Source organism: Sminthopsis crassicaudata, chromosome 2, assembly GCF_048593235.1.
Source record: "Sminthopsis crassicaudata isolate SCR6 chromosome 2, ASM4859323v1, whole genome shotgun sequence".
Taxonomy (NCBI): Eukaryota; Metazoa; Chordata; class Mammalia; order Dasyuromorphia; family Dasyuridae; genus Sminthopsis; species Sminthopsis crassicaudata.
Window position 1 is genome coordinate 343935593 of NC_133618.1, and position 14414 is coordinate 343950006.

The window sequence follows — 14414 nt, forward strand, 5'->3', positions numbered from 1 at the left end:
TATATACAAGGAAAGCAGCACTTAGGTGGTCCCTATAAGTGGCCTACAGTGCAAGATCCATAGTGTTTAAAGGGGTTTAGCGACGGAGAGAATTACCGGCTGGGTTGGGTTCTGGTCAGAGGCATTCCACTTAATAGGCCCCTTAGAAACACTGAAGTAAAATGAAGAACTTACTTTACAGAGAAAAAGTATATAGGCACACAGATGGTACCCAAGGTCAAGTTTTGTAGCAGTTTCCTGGTTGCTTGTCCCCAAGGATGATTGTAGTTACATGACATTCTATCAATTGGAATATTAGTTTTCAGGAAGCCATGACGAAATTTCAAAGAATATGGTGCAGAAGCATTATGAGTAAGTTTGCCAGGATAATCTTGGAATGGATACCCTACAGTTATTTTCAGGGTGGTCCATAGTCATAGATACATCTAGCCCATGACCCACTTGTGCAGCTGGTACAGATTGCTGAGGTGAAATTGTAGCAGATTTGACAGTAGTTAATCACCAACAGTACTGGAGGTACAAGTCAGTGTCCCCACATCAGGGATGTGAACATGGCCATTATGGCCACGGTGACAACTACTGTCTCTGTGTTATGGGTGTGGTGATGTGTAAATATGAGATCTTTCCCAGCAAGAAAATAGGGAAGTCAGATCATAGTAGTTCCCCTGGAGATAGCTAGTACTAATGGGATGGCATTCAGGATGGAGATGGCAACATTTGGGAATGAGACCTGTGCAAAAAATACATTAGGGCACATCTATGGGCCGCCTTGGGGGTGTTGATGGCACATCCAACAATCCTGAATGCCTCCATTACCTGCAGAGTTCCCTCGTCTGACTAGGAAGTTATCTCCCTGGCAAGGGCTCACAGAGTAACACCAAGAAAGCTGGAGAGAGAGTATTAGGAGTAAAGTTCTCGTGGTGAGATTATAGTGAGAGAAAGACAATTTCATTCTTCTTTCTCCAGAGTTTTTTCAGAGGTCTTGTGGAAGAGAAACTTCAGATACTCTATGGGCTCACAGGAACATTCTGAGATATCTGAAGGAGAGGTAACAGATATAGCATTTTTAATCCTAGAAATGAGTCCAGCTGGGGAACCCATGCAGTTTGACTGATGTTGGAGTAGTCAGAATGACCTTATATAGTCCTTTCCATTTTATACCTAGAGGGTCAGTACCTTGAGGTTTCCAAGATTTTAAGTATACCATGTCCCCTGGATTTAAGGGGAAGGCAATCTGAGTATGAGCATCTGTAGGTTTAGGAAGATGCTCATTTGTGCATTCAGAAAGGGCCTTCTGGACTGCACCAAGCTGCGTGGTAAACTGAGTGACCAGATACTGTTCTGGATCTACAAGAATGTCAGTGGTTAGGAAAGGCCTCCCATACAGAAATTCAAAGGGGCTCAATTTAATATTCTTCCCAGGTACAATGTGGACTTTAAGAAGCCCTAATGGGAGATTCTTCACCCAATCCTCTCAAGTCTCTAAGCACAGTTTAGTAAGGACTTGGTTGAAGGTATGATTCATTTTCTCCACTTTCCCAGAAGTCTGAGGATACCAGGCAGAGTGGAGGTGGTAGGTAAATTTAAGTGCTTTGGCTATATTTTGAGTTAACTGGAAAGTGAAGGCCGGGCCTTCACTTTTATGTAAGGAGTTAGTGCAAAGTGAGGTATGATCTCTTTTAGCAAGCACTTTGATACCTCCTGAGCTTTCTCAGGTGAAGGCTTCTACCCAGGTAGTACTCTCTACGGGGGACATATGTGTAAAATCTATTTGCCAGTCTTCCCCTGGGTAGGTGCCCCTTTGAACAGGCTTCAGGAAAGGAGGAGGTTTAACAGCTCCTTCAGGATTCACTTGGGCACAAATTGGGCAGGCCTGGCAGCCCTGTCTGATTGTGTCTCCCAGCTTGTGACCAGTAAAAATGTTTCACAAAGGATTGGAGAGAATTTCTTCCCAGGTGTATGTCCTGATGATCTAAGATAAGTTTCCACTAACTTGCTTTTGGGATTAAGAGTTGGTTTGACTGATGCTGAGTGAAATGAGCAGGACCAAGAGATCATTATATACTTCAACAACAATACTATATGGTGATCAATTCTGATAAACGTGGCCATCTTCAATGAGATGAACCAAATCAGCTTCAATAGAGCAGTAATGAATTGAACCAGTTATGCCCAGCGAAAGAACTCTGGGAGATGACTATGAACCACTACATAGAATTCTAGAATTCCCAATCCCCCTATTTTGGTCCACCTGAATTTTTGATTTCCTTCACAGGCTAATTGTACACTATTTAAAAGTCCAATTCTTTTTGTACAGCAAAATAACTGTTTGAACATGTATACATATATTGTATTTAATTTATACTTTAACATATTTAACATGTATTGGTCAACCTGCCATCTGGGGGAGAGGGTGGGGAGGAGGGGAAAAATTGGAACAAAAGTCTTGCCAATGTCAGTGTTATAAAATTACCCATGCATATATATGATAAATAAAAAGGTATATATGTATATGTATACATATCTATATATAAAGAGTTGGTTTGAGGGTGTTCGAAACCATTCAGAAGGAGAAAGGATCCATCCCCTTTCTTCTGCAAGGGTTTTTTTCCTGTGAGCCTGGCCTCATCTTTCACCCACATACAGAGTGAAAGGCTTTTCTAAATTAAGTAGGGTCAAGTCAGGGGCAGAGGTCAGTTTAACTTTTAGGGTTTTAAAAGCCTTGGCTTGATCAGGTCCTCATTCAAGGGGAAGCTTATCAGAGCCTTGAATAGAATCGTAGAGAGGTTTAGCAATAATCCCAAAATTAGGAATCCAAATTCTGCAGAAACCAACCATGCTCAGGAAAGTGCATAGCTGTTTCTCTGAGGCAGAGTCTGGAAGGCCTAAAAGGGTCTGTTTCCTCTCCTCAGTTAGAGATCGAGAAGTAGAGGTAAGATTGTGGTCCAAATATTTGACAGACTGGCAGACAATATAGACTTTGGGTAAGGAGACCCTATAGCCCCTTGAGGCTAGAAAATTTAGGGTTTTCATGGCTGCATTTTGGGAATCTCTGGGGACTTTGGGACTGCAGATTAAAATGTCATACCCATACTAGATGAGACTGCTGTTAAGCAGCTCCAATTCCCTTAAATTTTTAGCCAGTGTCTACCAGAACATGTATGGGCTAATTTTGGAAGCTTTAGGGCAGAATCGTCCAACAGAAAGAAATGGAGAGTTGCAGGGAGACTTGCAGGGAATTTCTCAATCAAAGGTTGCTATCCTTCCCTAGTCTCTGGCTTTATCGGGTATTGATGTTTATGGAGAAATACACCACAGTTTAACTAAGGCTGAGGTGGCATGTGTGGCACTCCTGGGAATCCCTTGATCTCAGACAGAAGAATCTATTTTCTCCTAGATTTCAGAGGGAATATGAGAGGGTTTGAAAGAAACACAAAAAGGTCACTTCAAGGTCTGAAAAGAGAAAATTGGGTCCCCAAATCTCACTCCAATAAGGGAGAAGGACAGGAGGGAATAATAAGAAAGGAGTGTTTAAACAACAGGTCACCAAATTGACAAGACAGAGGAAAAGTCTCAAAACAGTTCTTAAGTTTCCCTTCAATTTTCATTATCCTATGGGGGGACGGTTGAATGGGACCAGAAATGAAAGAGAAGCCCCCATATAAAAAAAAAAAAAATTCAGTGCCACATCCAAAGTAACCTTGGGTTCAGCGGTCATGATGGAGTAATGGGGGAGGGGCCGGCTGAACCCCAACCCGTCATTCCTGCTTCTGAGGAGGCCAGAGCAACGGCTCTACCCTTCTCTGGGCAGTCCCTCTTCCAGTGCCCCTCCTTGTTGCATTCAGGGCAAGGGCAGGGTGGTTTCTGAGGGCAGTTGCGTGTCCAGTGGCCCTGCCCATTACACCTAAAGCACAAACTCAGAAATAATAGCAGCCAAGATGTGGGCCTGCTCTATTTTTTGCAAAGGCCCTGCGGGTCTTACTCTTCTGCTGCAGCTTGGTCCCTGTTGTTAAAGACTCCAAAAGCTGTTTCTAACAGCAGAGCCTGGGGAGTTTGGGGGCACAAGGCTAACTTCTGCAGCTTCCTCCATATATCTGGGGCAGATTGGTTAATAAAATACAAGCTGAGGACAGTGGTCCCCTCTGAAGAAGTGAGGTCCAGATTAGTATATTTTCTTAGGGCCTCTACCAGGCGGCCCTGAAAGAGGGCAGGATTTTCCTCAGCTCCTTGGGTGATCTCCCTAAGTTTTTTATAATTAACCTGCTTCTTAATTCCCCTCTTCATGTCTTCAGTGAGGCAGGTTAAAAGGTGATCCCTTTTCTCTCTATCACTATTCCCCTCCTGATAGTTCCACTCGGGGTCTGAGACAGTCACAGTAACAGACCCTGGTGGGTGTCTACCAGAAGAGGAGGATGCAACTATGTCATCCCCAGACTTTTGGGCCAGATCCCAAATTCTCTTTTTCTCCTCTATAGTATAATAGGAGGAGATAATGATATTAACATCTCCCCAGGAAAGATCGAATTTGAAGGCAATCAATATACTTTATGAGATCTTCAGAGTATCGGCCCAGTCTTTCCTTAATTTGGGAAAGATCTGACATTGAGAAGGGTACTTGTACTCTCAGTGTCCCTCCCCAAGAGTCTGCTACTTCTCTCAGGGGTGGCTGGATCAGGGAGCTGAGTAGAAGATGTGGCTGAATCAGGCTCCTAAGGAGAAAGGGGGTCCCACTCATTGTATGAGGACTGAGGAGTGGGGCCTGGATGGCCTCAGAATCTAGTTCAGAAGCTGAGGTGGATCACGTTAAAGAAATATTGTGGGACCCAAAGTCCTGTCTTTGATAAGGGGAGGTAATGGTTTTGGAAGGGACTTGCAGGCCTGCATTGGGGAGTAAGGGAAGGATCTTGTGCCACTAAAGGAGTGAAAAGGGTTATCTAGAAGGTCATTATCTACCTTCAGTTCCCCCGTAGTAAATCTTGCCAGCAGCATCCTGCAGTATTGTCTTAATTTAGGATCTTTAGACAAGGTCATAAAGGCTTGGACATAGGAAACTTCAGTCCACTTGCCTTGCCTTTAACAAAACAAATCAAACTATTGGATAGTGCTGTAGTTAATTTAGCCATTAATGGGCCATTTTCCCTGGTTCTTCAAGATATATTGAGGCTAGACAGCATTGCAAAAGTAAATGAGTTTCTTAGTTTTGAGATCTTTCAAACTGAATTTGCCTCAGTTTTTTAAGAGAAATCCTAAAGGAGAATCCTTAGATTTCCCCAAGGGGATTTGTCAGAATGCAGAAATTCTGAGCATCCCCAGACAGACAATTCTGCTGAGCATGGAGCTCCCAACAACCCAAATTTTCCCAGGAATATGGGTCATCCTAGCTATAGAATAGATAACCAACAAAAAGGGGATTACCTTGGCCAGTCTATCAGGGATCCCCATACCAGACCACCAAATGATGAGGTACAAGAATTGAGAGTAACAGATCCCCTCTAGTTGATGTTGCAGATTCCTTGTGAGAGAATTCTCAAACCCGAAGTTTGTGGCAAAAGACTTTTTGCACTAAGAAGACATTTTTTTTAGTGGGCAAAGAATCCTGTTAGGATGATTTTTTTTTTTTTTTTCTTTTTTTTTTTTTTTTTTTTTTTTATTATATATATATATATATATATATATTATAATATTATCCCTTGTATTCATTTTTCCAATTTACCCCCCCTCCCTCTATTCCCTCCCCCCGACGACAGGCAATACCATACATTTTACATGTGTTACAATATAGTCTAGGTACAATACATGTGTGCGAATATCACTTTCTTGTTGCACAATAAACATTAGAATCCGAAGGTACATGCAACCTGGGCAGACAGATATTAGTGCTAACAATTTTCATTCCCCTCCCAGTGTTTCTTCTCTGGGTGCAGCTACCTCTGTCCATCATTGATCAACTGGAAGTGAGTTGGATCTTCTTTATGTTGAAGATTTCCACTTCCATCAGAATACATCCTCATACAGCATTGTTGTTGAAGTGTACAGTGATCTTCTGGTTCTGCTCATTTCACTCAGCATCAGTTGATTTAAGTCTCTCCAGGCCTCTCTATATTCCTCCTGCTGGTCATTTCTTACCGAGCAATAATATTCCATAACCTTCATATACCACAATTTACCCAACCATTCTCCAACTGATGGACATCCATTCATCCTCCAGTTTCTAGCTACAACAAAAAGAGCTGCCACAAACATTTTGGCACATATATGTCTCTTTCCGCTCTTTAGTATTTCTTTGGGATATAATCCCAGTAGTAGCGCTGCTGGGTCAAAGGGTATGCACAGTTTGATAACTTTTTGGGCATAATTCCAGATTGCTCTCCAGAATGGCTGGATTCTTTCACAACTCCACCAGCAATGTATTAGTGTCCCAGTTTCCCCACATCCCCTCCAACATTTGTCATTATTTGTTCCTGTCATCTTAGCCAATCTGACAGGTGTGTAGTGGTATCTCAGAGTGGTCTTAATTTGCATTTCTCTGATCAGTAGTGATTTGGAACACTCTTTCATGTGAGTGGATATAGTTTCAATTTCTTCCTCTGAGAATTGTCTGTTCATATCCCTTGACCATTTATCAATTGGAGAATGGTTCGGTTTCTTATAAATTTGGGTCAGTTCTCTATATATTTTGGAAATGAGACCTTTGTCAGAACCTTTGTTTTTAAAAATATTTTCCCAATTTGTTACTTCCCTTCTAATCTTGTTTGCATTAGTATTATTTGTACAGAAACTTTTTAGTTTGATGTAATCAAAATCTTCTATTTTGTGATCAATAATGATCTCTAGTTCTCCTCTGGTCATAAATTCCTTCCTCCTCCACAAGTCTGAGAGGTAGATTATCCTCTGTTCCTCTAATCTATTTATTATCTCCCTCTTTATGCCTAAATCATGGACCCATTTTGATCTTATCTTGGTATATGGTGTTAAGTGTGGATCCATATCTAATTTCTGCCATACTAATTTCCAGTTTTCCCAACAGTTTTTTCCGAATAATGAATTTTTATCCCTAATGTTGGAATCTTTGGGTTTGTCAAAGATTAGATTGCTATAGATGTACCCTTTTTTGTCCTTTGTATCTAATCTGTTCCACTGATCTACCGGTCTATTTCTTAGCCAATACCAAATGGTTTTGGTGACTGCTGCTATATAATATAGCTTTAGATCAGGTACACTTAGACCACCTTCCTCTGAGTTTTTTTTCATTAGTTCCCTTGCAATTCTTGACCTTTTATTCTTCCATATGAATTTTGTTGTTATTTTTTCTAGGTCATTAAAATAGTTTCTTGGGAGTCTGATTGGTATAGCACTAAATAAATAGATTAGTTTGGGGAGTATTGTCATCTTTATTATATTCGCTCGGCCTATCCAAGAGCACTGAATGTCTTTCCAATTATTTAAATCTGATTTTATTTTTGTGGCAAGTGTTTTGTAATTTTTCTCATATAATTCCTGACTTTTCTTTGGTAGATGGATTCCCAAATATTTTATACTCTCAACATTTGTTTGGAATGGAATTTCTCTTTGTATCTCTTGCTGTTGCATTTTGTTAGTGATATATAAAAATGCCGAGGATTTATGTGGATTTATTTTGTATCCTGCCACTTTGCTGAAATTTTGAATTATTTCTAGTAGCTTTTTAGCAGAGTCTTTGGGGTTCTCTAAGTATACCATCATGTCATCTGCAAAAAGTGATAGTTTGATTTCCTCATTTCCTACTCTAATTCCTTGAATCTCTTTCTCGGCTCTTATTGCCGAGGCTAGCGTTTCTAGTACTATGAATAGTAATGGTGATAGTGGGCAACCTTGTTTCACTCCTGATCTTACTGGGAAAGGTTGCAGTTTATTTCTATTGCATATTATGCTTACTGACGGTCTTAAATATATACTCCTGATTATTCTAAGGAATAATCTGTTAGGATGATTTTGCAAAGATAGGTTGACAACCTCCTGCCCCCCACCCTCCTTATATGGGGCCAGTGTTGGCCTGGAGCTGTTTGAGCCATTCAAAAGGATGCTGACTATGCCCCAGCTCGAGATTTCCAATTGAATGGGAGTTGTCTGGGAAAGGTGTGCCCCTCCCAGGGTTTGAGAGTCAAGAATCCGCCCCCCCCAAGAGGATACAATTTATATCTGTCCCCCTCAAAGGTTAAAGGGGGCACAATTTATATCACTATGATAAGGGTAGAGATTCTTCCTACTACCCTTATTTTAGGGTTTTCTGGCCATTCATAACAAAAATACTTTATCATTTTTCCTCTTATTTATTCCCTGGGATGAGTCACTGGCTGTATGGTTCAGAGTTCCATTCTAATCTTTCTTCTGCTGTTCATCAACTCACTCCCTTTTTTAGGTTCTCAGGTTCCCTTGCAACTGAGAGAAAACTCCTGGGTGTGAGCACCAAAGCTGCTTAAAAAAGAGCAGCAGTACTCTCCCCAGTCCCAGACCCATTAACTTCTAGAGATTTCTCAGCCAATGTACCATTGTTAGCAATGAAAACTCCAATCCCAAATTCTTGGCTTAAGTATGTTTCTTGCAAGAAACAGGCACCATAGCCTTTTGAGGGGGCATAAATAGTTTACAGAAGCCAAAACCAGTAGCTATATTCCATAATCTCATTCTGTCTCCTCCTTCCTCAAAATTTCCACTGGAAGAGATCCTTCCAAAAATCTAATATATCATGACACTCCCAGTACATATACGCCTTGATCTATTTCCATAATTCCCCCTCCCCTTGCCACACTATCATTTGTTCAGTTAATAAGGCTCTAATTTTATGCAAGTTGTGTCAGCTTATATGCATGAGGCTTATTAAGTATGCTCAATTAAAAATTGTTTGCCTGGAGCATAATCAGGTCATTTGAACTCAACCAGCACTGCATTTACTTCTGTTGACTTTAAGACATTCTTTAATTCTCTTTAGCTGGGATGCAGCGACCCTGAATGGGATAAACTGAGTAAAAACCTTTCACAAGAATGTGGCCTAAACCTATATCCTAATTATAACTTATTTGTGCTATAGCCAAAAGCCACGTGTTCACTTATAAACACATTTCCCTTCTGTTCCCCCTACTCTTTTTGCAACAATGAACATTAAGTTCCCAATATGACAAAAAATGTATCATTGTGATGAGGGGAATCCTGAAACTGTTCTCTGAATTTGGGAGGGACTCTCCTAGAGTTTCTCCTAGAGCCTCAGGGAATCAAGATAAAGTGAAACCACTTTGTTATCTTGGTAGGACTATTCTTACTTAGCTCAAACTCGTGGTCTCATTTATCTGAAGATCTGAACTTGATATTTCTACCCTCTATTGAGCTGAAAATTAGTCCAGGATCACTCCTAGTTAGCTTGAACTTAAGTGGTCTTATTTAGCTGGAAATCTAGGCCTGGGGACAGTGACAAGATTGAAGGAGTTTCATTCAGTTGAAACTTCAGTCTCAGATTTCCTATTAAAGGGCAATTTTGGGCTCCTTTCTTTGCAGAGGCCCAAAAGCAGGACCATACCTTGTTAAGGAACTTCTTTCCTTGGCATAGCTGCCTGTCAAGACCCCCGCCTGCTGAGAAGACATTCTCTGCTCTGTGTTAACACCTCTGGTTTATCTCTCTGCCAGGACTGACTTCTCAGCGCCAATAAAACTTCCCTTTTGCCATCCAAACTTTTCAGATTCATGAATCCTTTTGTGTTGGATCTGTGTAGACCAAAGAGGGGTTCTCACAACTCCCTGCACTGCCACTAACTGCATCATTTGGTTCCCTAACTATATCAATTGGCTGGTAGACTTCAGTGTATGGGTGGATTGGCAGGGTTATGAAAAAAGGTCAGAAGGAGGTGATGGCTTTTAATGAGAGTCTATATAATTCTGTATTTGCATCTTGTGCTTTATACTCCTCTACTGATGACCAACTCCTTGTCTATTGAGTCACTTTTTCTCATGAGATCGTAATAAATCCTTTTTGCTTTTTACCTAGAGAGTCTCTGATTTTAATTTGGGTAAGGATAGCTGTCCCATCCAACTTTAGGGTTCATCTGGAACATTTCCTGTTCATGAAAAGTCTCTCCTATAACCAATTCCTTCTGCAGGCACCCTCTAGAGAGTTCTCCAATGATCCTTGAACTTGGCTTGGGAACTCCCCCTCAATTCAGGTAAATTCTCAAAGGAATTGAGAAAACTAAAACAAAAGAGATGAGCTAGCAGAGATAGAGAATTAATTCAGTTCAGGGGATAAGCCAGCGGAGAAAGATTTGGAATCACTCACATTAAGATTTATGTACAACACTGGTAAGTAAAAAACTGGTGAAGGGGCAGGAGAAACTTTAAGAGATCTTAAGAGTGCTTCTATTTCCCTTTGGTAAGATGGGGGTGAATCCTCCATCAAAGGGAACAAAATATTATGAACCATGGAAAGGAACACTCTAGAACAGCTGGCTCTAAAAATGTATCTAGTGTACCAGAAGGCAGCCCTTTAGGAAATAGGCTTATGAACTGAGAAAACGTACCAAAATCTTCAGGAAAGGACAAAAATATGATTAAATACTGTTTTGTTTGGTCAGGCTACTACTTGGTGTAAATGTCTTTTGACCAAAGCATAGATCCCTGAGGGCTGAATGTGCCAACAATTGAATCTATATTTAAATTCAGAGGAGCCTTTAATTGCCCTCCTCCATATCCAATCTGTTGTGAAATCAACTTCTAGGTTTTTATTGGGGTAACAAAGGTAACACTTTTCTAACATCTTTCAAATACACCCTGTTCTCTTCTATGATACTGCCACTTCTCTGGTGCAGGCTTTCCTCACCTTGTACCTGAATAATAGCCTCCTAGTTCATCAGTTTGTCTCATCTCTCCCATTCTAATTCATCCTCTACTTGACATCTAAAAGGATTTTCTAAAATGCAGGCCTAACCATGTCACCTGGCTATTCAACCTCTTGCCCATTCTGGGCTCCTTATCACTTTCAGGATCAAATAGAACTTCTGTTCGGTTTTACACCATACTCTGCACTCTTCAAAGAAAACACTCCATCCTTCCAATGTGGACATTCCTTCTGGTGATCCTTCATGCCTGGAACGCTCTTCTTCCTCATTTCTATCTACTGGTTTCTTTTAAGTCCCAACTAAAAAATCTCATCTTTTGCAGAAAGCCTTTTTCCAATCCTTGTTCATTCTTTTTATTTCTTATTTATCTTGCATATAGCTTGTTTGTACATATTTTTTTCCTGGTTGATCCCTCAAATAAATTTGAACTCCTTGAGGATAGGGACTGTCCTTTTTTCTCCTTTTTGTATCCCTAGCACTTAGCACAGGAGGTGCTAATAAGGCACACAGCAGGTGCCTAATAAGTGATAAGTCAGGAATGAGCAACTGACACCTGCTTTCTCATGACCTAATTAGGAAACTTAGATATTTTGGATGTATATTGGATGAAATTGTTTTATTCCAATACTTTCCTAAGTAAGTATGCTTTAATTCCCTGCCTGCAGTGTTCTACAGGCTCATTAAGACATGCACATTTCCCTTCTTTTGGGAAAGAATGAGCAAAAAGGCATTGAATCCAGGGAGGATGTGTATATACAATACTACAAAATGAGACTGATTTTGTTAACTGGCTAATATAGTATTATTTGAAGACATTTCAAAATAGAAGTTCAAAAGTGTTCTGAGGAATGTCAAGATCTTTTCAAAACTTAAAAGTAGTCTATAAATGTGTTACTTTTTATATCAGGGACTATCTTTTTTTTTTTTTTTTTTTTTTAAATTCTTTATTCCCAGGGCTTAGTATAGTGCCCAGCACATATAATCTGGACAAATGTTTACTATCTTTCTAGTCCCAGTCTCTTTTCTGAGTTCTAGTCCTGACTCACTGACTGCCTTCTGGCTCTCCCAAAATGAACATTTCCTGACCAAGTCAGGAAACCCTATTCTCCTGTGCCTTTGAATTTCCCTAGTTTCCCTAGCTTTTTTGAAAACTCAGCTAAAATAAACCACCCTAAACAATACTGTCTTCTTATAGATTACTCTGTAAGTAGCTATAATAAAGCCAGATTTTATTTGTACAATGTTTAAACAGGTAAAATAATGGTATAGCTGTGCCTGGAACATATGCAAAATAGGACAAGCTTAGTAGTCATTGATACTTTTTTTTCTAGGAGTGTGGGGTTAGGTTTTATGGTAAGCCTATAATAAACATTTTATGAACTTTAAGAAACAGGTTTATATCATAATGTGTATATTAATAAGAGTCAATAAGACTATGTGCCAGGCCCTATACTAAGAGCTGGGGATACACAAAGAATGGCAAAAACTTTCCCTACATACAGGAAACTCATTCTAAAGGAAAGAAAACTTCTAATTTCTAGCGATGAAAGCAGGGTCACCAAATTGTAGTTTGTTATGAGGAGAAAGAGATAAAAAATTGGAAAAGCAGGCAGGGACCAAGGTATAAAGGACTTCAGAAGTGAAAGAGAGAAATTTATGTTTGATCCTAGAGGTAACAGGGAGCCATGGGAGCAGCTGAGTATACCAAATGATGGGCAAGGGGTGAGATGATATGGTCAGATTAGCGCTTTAGGAAGGTTACTTCTTCCTAAGAAGAGGCTTCACTATGGACAAATAAGGTCAATTTATGATTGGTTTTAGCCTTGTCACCAGCTCCATTAACTTAGTATTCTGAGTATGTTTTATGTTTTCTGTATGTAAAAGAAAACTCTTTTTATGCATCATTAACTCCAGAAGAATGACTTTCTATGAAAATTAACAAATCATATACAATCTATAAGGACAGGCACTGTTTTATTAGGTGTCAGTGGATAGCATGATGTATTTGAAGCTAAGAAGATTTGTTCTAAGTCTGCCTCAGGTACAAGTTACTGAATCACTTTCAACCTCAGTTTCCTCATCTGTAAAGTAAGTGTAATAAACAACAGTTATCTTATAGGATTGTTGGATCTACAGGAAAGATAGATTTCTGAAACATCTGCATGGTGAGAGTAACTCCATAGGAAATGATGAGATCATCAAGATAAATAGGATAGAAGGAAAAGACCCAGGACAAAACTCCGAGGGACATTTATGGTTAGAGAGTGTGATCTGGAGGAAGACTTTGCAGAAAAAAAGACAGAAAAGGAATGAAGATAAGTAAGACAGCAGTGTCCTGAAAACCTAGAGAAAAGAGATTATCAAGGGGGAGAAAGTGATCAACACTGAACGGTTAAAAAGAGGTCAAAAACAATGAGGACTGATTTGAGAAGACTACTGCATTTGGCAACTAGGAAATAATTAGTAACTTTGGAAACAATACATTTGGTGGAATAACATTGGAAGCCAAATTTTAAGAAAGTGAGAGTACAGAAAATGGCAACACTTTTTATACTTTTTTTCCCCCGAGGCAATTCGGGTTAAGTGACTTGCCCAGTGCCCCACAGCAAGGAAATATTAAGTGTCTGACATTAGATTTGAACTCAGATCTTTCTGACTTCAGGGCTAGTGTTCTATCCACTGTGCCACCTAGCTGCTTCTATAGATAATTTTTTAGTATTTAGTCATAAAGGGCAAGAGAAATAAAGGAAGAGAAAAATAGGGATGGAAGAATTAAGTGATCTTTTTTTTTCAGAATAGGGAAGACATAGGCTTGTTTCCAGACAAGGGGAAACGAGCAATAGCAATTTAAAATTTCCTATCATTACAGAAAAGTTCCTGATTCTGGTCATCATCCTATTTCCTCCCCACAGGAGCTTTAGAGTTGACCCTTGGAATCAACTAGAGCTCCATCATATGAATTTTTGCCCTGACCAGGCTTCTATGCTGCTTTTTGGCAATTTCCATATGATACCACCATTTTCCCCCTTTCAAGATCCCATTTGTGTTGTTTCTCCCATTAGAATGTATGCTCTTTGAAAACTTGCTTTCTTACATTTGTATCACTCATATTATACCTGAAATAGTGAGCACTCAATTTATTAACATTTTTAAAAATTATTTTGAAAGTTAGTCTGAACTCATTCTATTATTTTGATTCACATAACATTTAGTTTTGCTTAGTAAAAGTATAAAGCTAACTCCATTTTAACTCCAATTACACTAATATGTAATTTAGTCCCTGAATTGATTGGGGCACTTAGAGGTTAAGTGATTTCCTAGGGTCATATAAGCAATATGAGTCACAGATGAGATTAAATCCAGGCATTCCTGACCAAGCCCTTTCTCCAAATTGCTAATTGAATTAAGCATAATACCAAGATTCATAACAATGGTGGAATGGAACAGGGACCAACATTATGCATACAGTTCCCCTTACTCCAAAATGCTTAATGATATTTACAGTAAACTATAAGAACCAAATTATATTAAGAATGGTACTAAAAGAATAAG